Genomic DNA, 9,461 nt, shown 5'->3' with positions numbered 1-9,461 from the left:
AGCAGATCCCCCTTCATCCTGCAATGTTACTCGGCCCAGAACCGCTATTTGACACCAATGCAGTCCTAAGTTTTCTGAAAGATGTTGTGTTGCATGTTGTTAGCCCCACATGTTCGTAGCGTCTCCTCTCTTCGGAGGATGGCGCTGTGATAGTTCTTTTGTATAGTGCGTGCCTCTAGGCCCTTGTGTTTCAAGGGCTCCGGTGAGGCAACAGTGCTCCAGGTATTTTTATGATCTAATATATTTTCTATTCTGTGTCATTCTTTTACGATGGATTTTATTGTTCATAGCATACGTCATTAGTCATCGCCATAATATTATAGCAAGTAGATTTTACGCACTTTACAGCGACTATTTTTAGGCCACTTTACAGCTAAATCACATCTTCCATAATACATCGTCAACTTTACCACTTGTCATGGCGCTCTTTGGCCAAACCTGGCCCTTGCGCCACAAAACACTACACATCATCATCAAAGTGAAATCAGATTTCCATTATCCATGCCATCATGGCCACGCACGCTTATATCGCCTTCCGTTTCTCTACCACGGGATGCGCTTTAAAACCACGGCGCTGTAATTTTGCTTCAGAGACTTTCCTTCCCTCCCTTCTTCTCCGCCCTTAAACTGGCTCTCTTAACTACTACACACAGAACAAAGCAACAGCGCGCGCATTAGATCCCATAGATGAGATGAATATTTACAATTATTATTAGGGTTATAATTATATTCGAGTGCTGATTGCTGTGCTATCGTTTGTTACCGAAGCTTTCCCTCAAGTCTAAATATTTTAAGGCAGTTTGTCGTGTGCGTATCATGGCTACGCACGCTTATATCGCATTCCGTTTCTCTACCACGGGTGCGCTTTAAAACCACGGCGCTGCAGTTTTTGCTTTTCTTTTCTTTCTTCTTCTCCGCCCTTAAACTAGCTCTCTTAACTATACTACACGCAGAGACAAAGCAACAGCGCGCGCATGCGATCCCATAGATGAGATGAATATATATATATATATATATATAGAAAACTATCAGTCATAGCTCTCGTTGTATAGCCCTCTGGGCCGTTTCCTTTTTTTTTTTTTTTTTCGAAAGTAGTCCTATTAGGGTTATTATAATTACACGAAGGTATTTCGCCCTCATCAGCAGCAGTCCTTGGTATAGTTATTCTGGCGGCTAGCTTCCCACGCTATGCGTGCCGCCATCGCACCTGGTTAAGCTTTTCCTAGACGCTAGAGTTATGCTTTGTCCGCGCAACTTTGAGCGATCGGAAAGCGCGTTTCCCCCCCTTGGCCGGCGGAGAAGGGAGGCTTCGTTCCGGCCGCGAAGCTCTCCACATCTCTGTAAGGTGCCTTGTGGATGTCTCGTGCTGACGATGCCCTCTCGGTGAGCACATATTTCCCCCCCTCATCTTTTAAGAGGTTCAATACATACAAGCATTTGTCTCGCAAACCAGATTTTTTTTTCAAGGGAATTTTCCACGTCTCAGTAATTTCTCTCGTCGTATTCGAGTGCTGATTGCCGTGTTATAGTTTGTTAACGAAGCTTTCCCTCAAGTCTAAATATTTTAAGGCAGTTTTCCTAGCCTCTAAAGCCGCTCGAGTTCGCTCTTCTCCTCGAGCGGCCATTTTTCCGAGTTTTTTCATTTCCTCACGTAAGTGTGAGGCTCGAAGCAGGAGCTGTGGCGCTTGAAAGTAGCCTGGGGCCTGACGAACCAACCGACTGAGCTATCTTTCCGGGCAACATCGAAGGGTCACGAGTTCAAATCACCTGTTATGTTCCTTTCTTTTTTCGCCCCTTTTTTCTTTCTTTTTTTTCTTTCTTTTAATGTCTTTTCCTTTATTTTATCACTGTACGGGAACCCTCCTAAAAAAAAAGAAAGATATATATCTTCAAATATGTATGGCCTCACACTCACATGTGCAGGTCATAAATACCAGGTTCTCTAGCCGAGTGCCATCCATGCGGTATAACCGAGCTCAGATTGGTCCACCTTGACTGACCAAATAGGGCACCACTGTAGGTTAAATGAGGCGTACAACTCCTGCGGGACCCGCCGTGGTTGCTCAGTGGTTATGGTGTTAGACTGCTGAGCACGAGGTCGCGGGATCGGACCCCGACCACGGCGGCCGCATTTCGATGGGGGCGAAATGCGAAAACACCCGTGTACTTAAAATTAGGTGCACGTTAAAGAACCCCAGGTGGTCGAAATTTTCGGAGTCCTCCACTACGGCGTGCATAATCAGAAAGTGGTTTTGTCACGTACAACCCCATAAATTAATTTTTAATTTAACTCCTACGGGGACGGTAGAGTATCCGTCTCCAGTGCAAGAGGACCGTGATTCAAATCCCGGTGCCGCGCTATTCTCCACCGGAAAATACAAAAAAAAAAAAACCGTGTGTTGAGAAAATTGCACAAACAGGCCTGGAGTGCGGCCTGATCCCGGTGACCAGAACCGGTAGCGCACTCTCTCACCAGAGCAGGATTGGCCACCCTGGTGCAGTACTTGGCCACAACTTCCTATATGAATACAACAATCGAACCCCGGCCCTCAGTCCCCAGCAGCCGCGAAGCAACTGACCACGGCGGCGGTCAGATCTGTGACGCTGCAGAGGGTGCTAGAATACCTGGCTCCGGACAGGCCGCCATTGGAATCTGAACCTGGCAACGTTTAACGTTAGAACGCTATCTAGTGAGGCGAGTCTAGCAGTGTTATTGGAGGAATTAGAGGGTAGTAAATGGGATATAATAGGGCTCAGTGAGGTTAGGAGGACAAAAGAAGCATATACAGTGCTAAAAAGCGGGCATGTACTGTGTTACCGGGGCTTAGCGGAGAGACGAGAACTAGGAGTCGGATTCCTGATTAATAAGGAAATAGCTGGTAACATACAGGAATTCTATAGCATTAACCAGAGGGTGGCATGTCTTGTTGTGAAACTTAATAAGAGGTACAAAATGAAGGTTGTACAGGTCTACGCTCCTACATCTAGTCATGATGACCAGGAAGTCGAAAGCTTTTATGAAGACGTAGAATCGGCGATGAGTAAAGTCAAAACAAAATACACTATACTGATGGGCGACTTCAATGCCAGGGTAGGCAAGAAGCAGGCTGGAGACAAGTCAGTGGGGGAATATGGCATAGGCTCTAGGAATAGCAGAGGAGAATTATTAGTAGAGTTTGCAGAACAGAATAATATGCGGATAATGAATACCTTTTTCCGCAAGCGGGTTAGCCGAAAGTGGACGTGGAGGAGCCCGAATGGTGAGACTAGAAATGAAATCGACTTCATACTCTGCGCGAACCCTGGCATCATTCAAGATGTAGACGTGCTCGGCAAGGTACGCTGCAGTGACCACAGGATGGTAAGAACTCGAATTAGCCTAGACTTGAGGAGGGAACGAAAGAAACTAGTACACAAGAAGCCAATCAATGAGTTAGCGGTAAGAGGGAAACTAGAGGAATTCCGGATCAAACTACAGAACAGGTATTCGGCTTTAACTCAGGAAGAGGACCTTAGTGTTGAAGCAATGAACGACAACCTCATGGGCATCATTAAGGAGTGCGCAATAGAAGTCGGTGGTAACGCCGTTAGACAGGAAACGAGTAAGCTATCGCAGGAGACGAAAGATCTGATCAAGAAACGCCAATGTATGAAAGCCTCTAATCCTACAGCTAGAATAGAACTGGCAGAACTTTCTAAGTTAATCAACAAGCGTAAGACAGCGGACATCAGGAACTATAATATGGATAGAATTGAACAGGCTCTCAGGAACGGAGGAAGCCTAAAAACAGTGAAGAAGAAACTAGGAATAGGCAAGAATCAGATGTGTGCGTTAAGAGACAAAGCCGGCAATATCGTTACTAATATGGATGAGATAGTTCAAGTGGCTGAGGAGTTCTATAGAGATTTATACAGTACCAGTGGCACCCACGACGATAGTGGAAGAGAGAATAGCCTAGAGGAATTCGAAATCCCACAGGTAACGCCAGAAGAAGTAAGGAAAGCCTTAGGAGCTATGCAAAGGGGGAAGGCAGCTGGGGAGGATCAGGTAACAGCAGATTTGTTGAAGGATGGTGGTCAGATTGTTCTAGAGAAACTGGCCACCCTGTATACGCAATGCCTCATAACCTCGAGCGTACCGGAATCTTGGAAGAACGCTAACATAATCCTAATCCATAAGAAAGGGGACGCCAAAGACTTGAAAAATTATAGACCGATCAGCTTACTGTCCGTTGCCTACAAAGTATTTACTAAGGTAATCGCAAATAGAATCAGGAACACCTTAGACTTCTGTCAACCAAAGGACCAGGCAGGATTCCGTAAAGGCTACTCAACAATAGACCATATTCACACTATCAATCAAGTGATAGAGAAATGTGCAGAATATAACCAACCCTTATATATAGCTTTCATTAATTACGAGAAAGCGTTTGATTCAGTCGAAACCTCAGCAGTCATGGAGGCATTACGGAATCAGGGTGTAGATGAGCCATATGTAAAAATACTGGAAGATATCTATAGCGGCTCCACAGCCACCGTAGTCCTCCACAAAGAAAGCAACAAAATCCCTATAAAGAAAGGCGTCAGACAGGGAGATACGATATCTCCAATACTATTCACAGCATGTTTACAGGAGGTATTCAGAGGCCTGGAGTGGGAAGAATTGGGGATAAAAGTTGATGGAGAATACCTTAGCAACTTGCGATTCGCTGATGATATTGCCTTGCTTAGTAACTCAGGAGACCAATTGCAATGCATGCTCACTGACCTGGAGAGGCAAAGCAGAAGGGTGGGTCTGAAAATTAATCTGCAGAAAACTAAAGTACTGTTTAACATTCTCGGAAGAGAACAGCAGTTTACGATAGGTAGCGAAACACTGGAAGTGGTAAGGGAATACATCTACTTAGGGCAGGTAGTGACCACGGATCCGGTTCATGAGACTGAAATAATCAGAAGAATAAGAATGGGCTGGGGTGCATTTGGCAGGCATTCTCAGATCATGAACAGTAGGTTGCCACTATCCCTCAAAAGGAAAGTGTACACCAGCTGTGTGTTACCAGTACTCACATATGGGGCAGAAACCTGGAGGCTTATGAAAAGGGTTCTGCTGAAATTGAGGACGACGCAACGAGCTATGGAAAGAAGAATGATGGGTGTAACGCTAAGGGATAAGAAAAGAGCAGATTGGGTGAGGCAACAAACACGGGTAAACGACATCTTAGTTGAAATCAAGAAAAAGAAATGGGCATGGGCCGGACATGTAATGAGGAGGGAAGATAACCGATGGTCACTAAGAGCTACGGACTGGATTCCAAGGGAAGGGAAGCGTAGCAGGGGGCGGCAGAAAGTTAGGTGGGCAGATGACATTAAGACGTTTGCAGGGACAACATGGCCACAATTAGTACATGACCGGGGTAGTTGGAGAAGTATGGGAGAGGCCTTTGCCCTGCAGTGGGCGTAACTAGGCTGATGATGATGATGATGAACTAACTAACTACAGACGCTTCGAAGTCAGATGCCGGGGTGTCCTATGCAGCCGTCGGCCCATCCTTCTCGGAATCCGATGTACTGCATCCGGAAACAAGTATCTTTACGGTCGAGGCCTACGCATTACTTTCTGCTGTGAAGCATATAAGATGTGGGGATGCGCGACTCTCACGCATCCCCTGATATGCTGTTTTCCCGCACGGCTCGTGGGGCCTGGCGCTGATTGATTGATTGATTGAAACTTTTAGAAGGGATGGCCCGTGGCCTAAGATAGAGGTGGGGGTTAGGTGAAAGGAAGGATGCCTGCCTCCTTCGCAAAGGAGAGCAAAGCGTTGATTCTTCTGGTGGCATCTGCTTGAGGTGCGACCCAGTCTTCGTACGATGTCACCTTTAGAGGTCGGGTGTGCTTGTCCCTAAGGGTGGCTGTGGCAGGACAGGACCAGATCATATGTTTAAGATCGACGTTGGTCGCAGGGCAGTTGGGGCATTCCACTTCTGTTCTTCTCCACTTGCTCAGGACATCCGGTGTAATAGATGCCTTAGCTCTTGCTTTGTGGATGAGGACCTGGGCTGTTCTAGGAAGGCGAGTGGGAATGGGAGGAAGGATGCTAGGAATGGACTCCCGTAGTAGAGCCTTCCTCTCGTGTTTCAACCGGGCAATCTGTTGATCTGGTACAACGACGGATGACGGGGAGCTATAGGTATGGTCCAGCAGGGACGGGCTCACTTCACGGCTGCGATGGCGGTCTTCTCTAATTTTCTCGCCTGCAGCTTCATGGGCCGCCCTGTTCCCAGCTCCCCTCATGTTGTGACCAGGTGTCCAGTGTACGAAAATGCGTGCATGTCTATTGTCCCGCAGGTGGCGGCAGGCTTGTTTTATGCGGTGCGCTATGGTAGTCGTGTAGGATCGGGAGTTCAGTTGCTTGACGGCCTCTTGACTGTCGGTGTAGATGTGAACCGTGTCTTCGATGCGCGCCTCACAGAGTTGAATGGCTTCTTCGATGGCCAGTAGTTCAAGATCGGTGGCTGTCCAGGAAGCATAGCCGCTGTGGCTCACGGCATGTGCTTGCCCGTTTTCTCTGTAAAAAGCGGTAGCAGCATACATTTTTCCTGAATGTTCATCGTATTGTAACGCAGCATCAGTATATATTTTTGTTCCTTCATGCTTTCGTTCCGCGTCTAGTACACTTTGTTGTCGGTGTGCCCTGCCTTCACCTTTGGTGTTCTTAGGTAGTGGTCTGGGTTCCGTAACCCTTATTTCATCCCAGGGTGGAAGGAGGTCATCCAGCTCTGGCAGGTGCAGGTTGGTGCCATACAGTGCAGATAGCAGTCGCTGACCATTCCACGTGTTCTTCAGCCTCGTTTCATGGTTATCCTTGTGGGTTTTAACCAATGCTTCCACCGTCGGGAGGCCGGAGTATCTGTGCAGGTCTTCTATTTTTGCGTGTATTGGTAGGCCGGTGATCGCCCTCATAGCCATGTTGTGTAGCTTGTCAAGTTGCTTGTAGTTTGCGGCCGTCAGGTCGTAATGTGGGGCTCCGTACCTTATCTTGGCGATGAGAACTGCTACCGTAAGCCGCCGTGCAACCTCTGTTCCTGCCCCTCCGCTGTGGTGGGTTAACCTCCTGATAAGGTGCACCATCGGTTTCCATTGCTGCTTCAAATGTTGCAGCCATGTGCTTGCCGTGCCGTCCTTGTTGATTGGGATGCCCAATATTCTGAGGTATCCCTCTTCCGGTTGGCGAATTTGGTGGCCATCGAAGTAAAGGGTTACGTCGGAACTTCCATGTTTGTCATGTATCGTGATGTAGTGCGTCTTCTCCGGCGAGGGCCTCATGCCTGTTGGTTTCAGCTCCTGATCAATTATGTCCAGTGCATTTTGTAGCGTTGTTACTTGTTCAGCTGAACTGAGCCTATAGGTCGTCCACAGGGTTATATCATCAGCGTACATTGTAAACCAAAGGTTTTCAACTGCGTTTAACTTCCACGCGATCTTGGCCATGACGACATTAAAGAGTGTAGGGGAGATGACTGACCCCTGTGGGACCCCTACAGAGTTGGTGAAGTGGCTGGCTAGATGACCAGGAGATAGCTGAAATTCGTATGTCCTGTCTTTTAAGAATGCTTTCACGAAGTTTACAATTCTGGTGCCTGCTCGAGTGCTTTCGACTGCTTTTATAATAGCAGGGTGGCCAATGGTATCAAAAGCTTTCTTCAAGTCAACTGCTACTAGAATGTCTGGTCGTCCTCTGCAAAATTTCCTCTCGCGGTTGATGGTGGTATGCAGAAGATAGAGGCTATCCTGTGTGCCCAACTGCGGTCGGAATCCGGTCTGGAAGGGGTGGAAGTACCTACACTCTTCGAGGTGGTGGGAGAAGCGTGTAGTAACCATCTTTTCCATTAACTTACAAATGGTCGGAGTAAGTGAGACTGGTCGCATATTGTCGAGTTGCGTCGGTTGCTTGCCTGGTTTCCGTATAGGTATGACAACGGAATGCTTCCAGTGCTTAGGAAGGGAGCCATCTTGCCAGTGCTTGTTTATCAACTCTAGGAGCTTGTGCTTAGTATTTGTGTCTGCGTTGCGGAGCATGCTCCAGGAGATCCCGTCTTTTCCTGGGGCACTGTTCCGCTTCACTTGCGAAAGGGCTAGCTCCAACTCAAACAGGCTGAATGGAGCATTGATGCCGTCGGAGTTCTCAGACGGCAGAGGGGTGTAAATATCGTATGGTGGCAAATGAACGGGCTGCGGGAAAAAGGTGTATGCTGCCTCATGCTCTAGTTCATCGACGGTCTGACCGGTGCGGATCAGGATGTTCTCTATGTTATTCCTAGTCTTCTTTTGACCATTCATAGCTCGGAAGGTGCGCCACAAGCGCCCTGTACCGGAACGGTGTGACAGAGTGCTACAGAAGTCTAGCCATCTCTCCCGGGTGAGCTGCTTAGAGTATCGTCTCACCTCTGCTGTTCTTTTGCGCAAAGTCAGCAATTTTTTATAATCCTTTCTTGATAATAGGTATTCTTGTTCTGCCTGCTTCCTGCTCTCCCAGAGATTGAGGAGGTGGGTATCTGCTGTGGGGACATCTGTTGTCACCAGTGTGGAAGTGGTGGCTTGTTCTTTGGCCCTGCGCAGGAGGTCCTCAACAGGAAGTTCCTCTAGATGTTCATCGAGTGCCTCTCTGAACTTTTGCCAATTGACTGTTTGAGTAGTGCGTCTTCGTTTTCTGAGAGTCGAGTTCAGCTCAATCCAAATTGGGTAATGATCACTACCCATTGTCTCATGGCCGCACCGCCAATCCTTAATGATGTTACCAGAGTGCCAGGTCAGGTCTGGAATCGTGTCACGTTGCCCAGGTTGCATACCGCGTCGCGTGGGATAGTCGATATCATTGGCCAACAAAAGCCCTGCTTTTTCCGTGGCTGCATTAAGTCTTGTTCCTTTTGAGCTTGAGTTTCGGTAGCCCCATGTTTGATGCGGCGCATTGAAGTCCCCACCTATCAGAATGGCATCCCTTGGGTAGGCGTGTTTCAGCTGCCATAACCAATCATAATTTGTATCCTGCGATTTTGCCGATGGTCTGTAGTATGCGCTAGCGATGACTATATGCTTGTTGTTGTAGCGTATTCTCGCTGCTACAATTTCCTGATGTGGTGTGCAGAAGGTGGCGGTGTCCAGCTGCGCATGCGGGACGGACGTGCCGTGCCGCGTGTGCCCATGCTTCTGCGAGACCGTCTCGCGTGGCCGCCTTGGACACCGTTCGCGTGACAGTACGCGCGAACGACCAGGCGTTGGGATCCAGCATGGGGCGAACATATTCGCTCGCTATGCGGTCGCGGTGAGTCGGACATCTAGATTTGTCGCGCGCCCATCGGCATGTTTTGGGGATAGTAACTCGGCTAGCAGGCATTGATCTATGAAAGGTGCAATAAATGCCCTTGTGATTGTTTGCACTACTGTGTTGTCGTTCCTTTGTCCC

This window comes from Dermacentor andersoni, chromosome 3 (genome assembly GCF_023375885.2).
Source record: "Dermacentor andersoni chromosome 3, qqDerAnde1_hic_scaffold, whole genome shotgun sequence".
NCBI classification, from domain to species: domain Eukaryota; kingdom Metazoa; phylum Arthropoda; class Arachnida; order Ixodida; family Ixodidae; genus Dermacentor; species Dermacentor andersoni.
The sequence above is the reverse complement of the archived record's forward strand: the minus strand, read 5'-3'. Positions refer to the sequence as shown.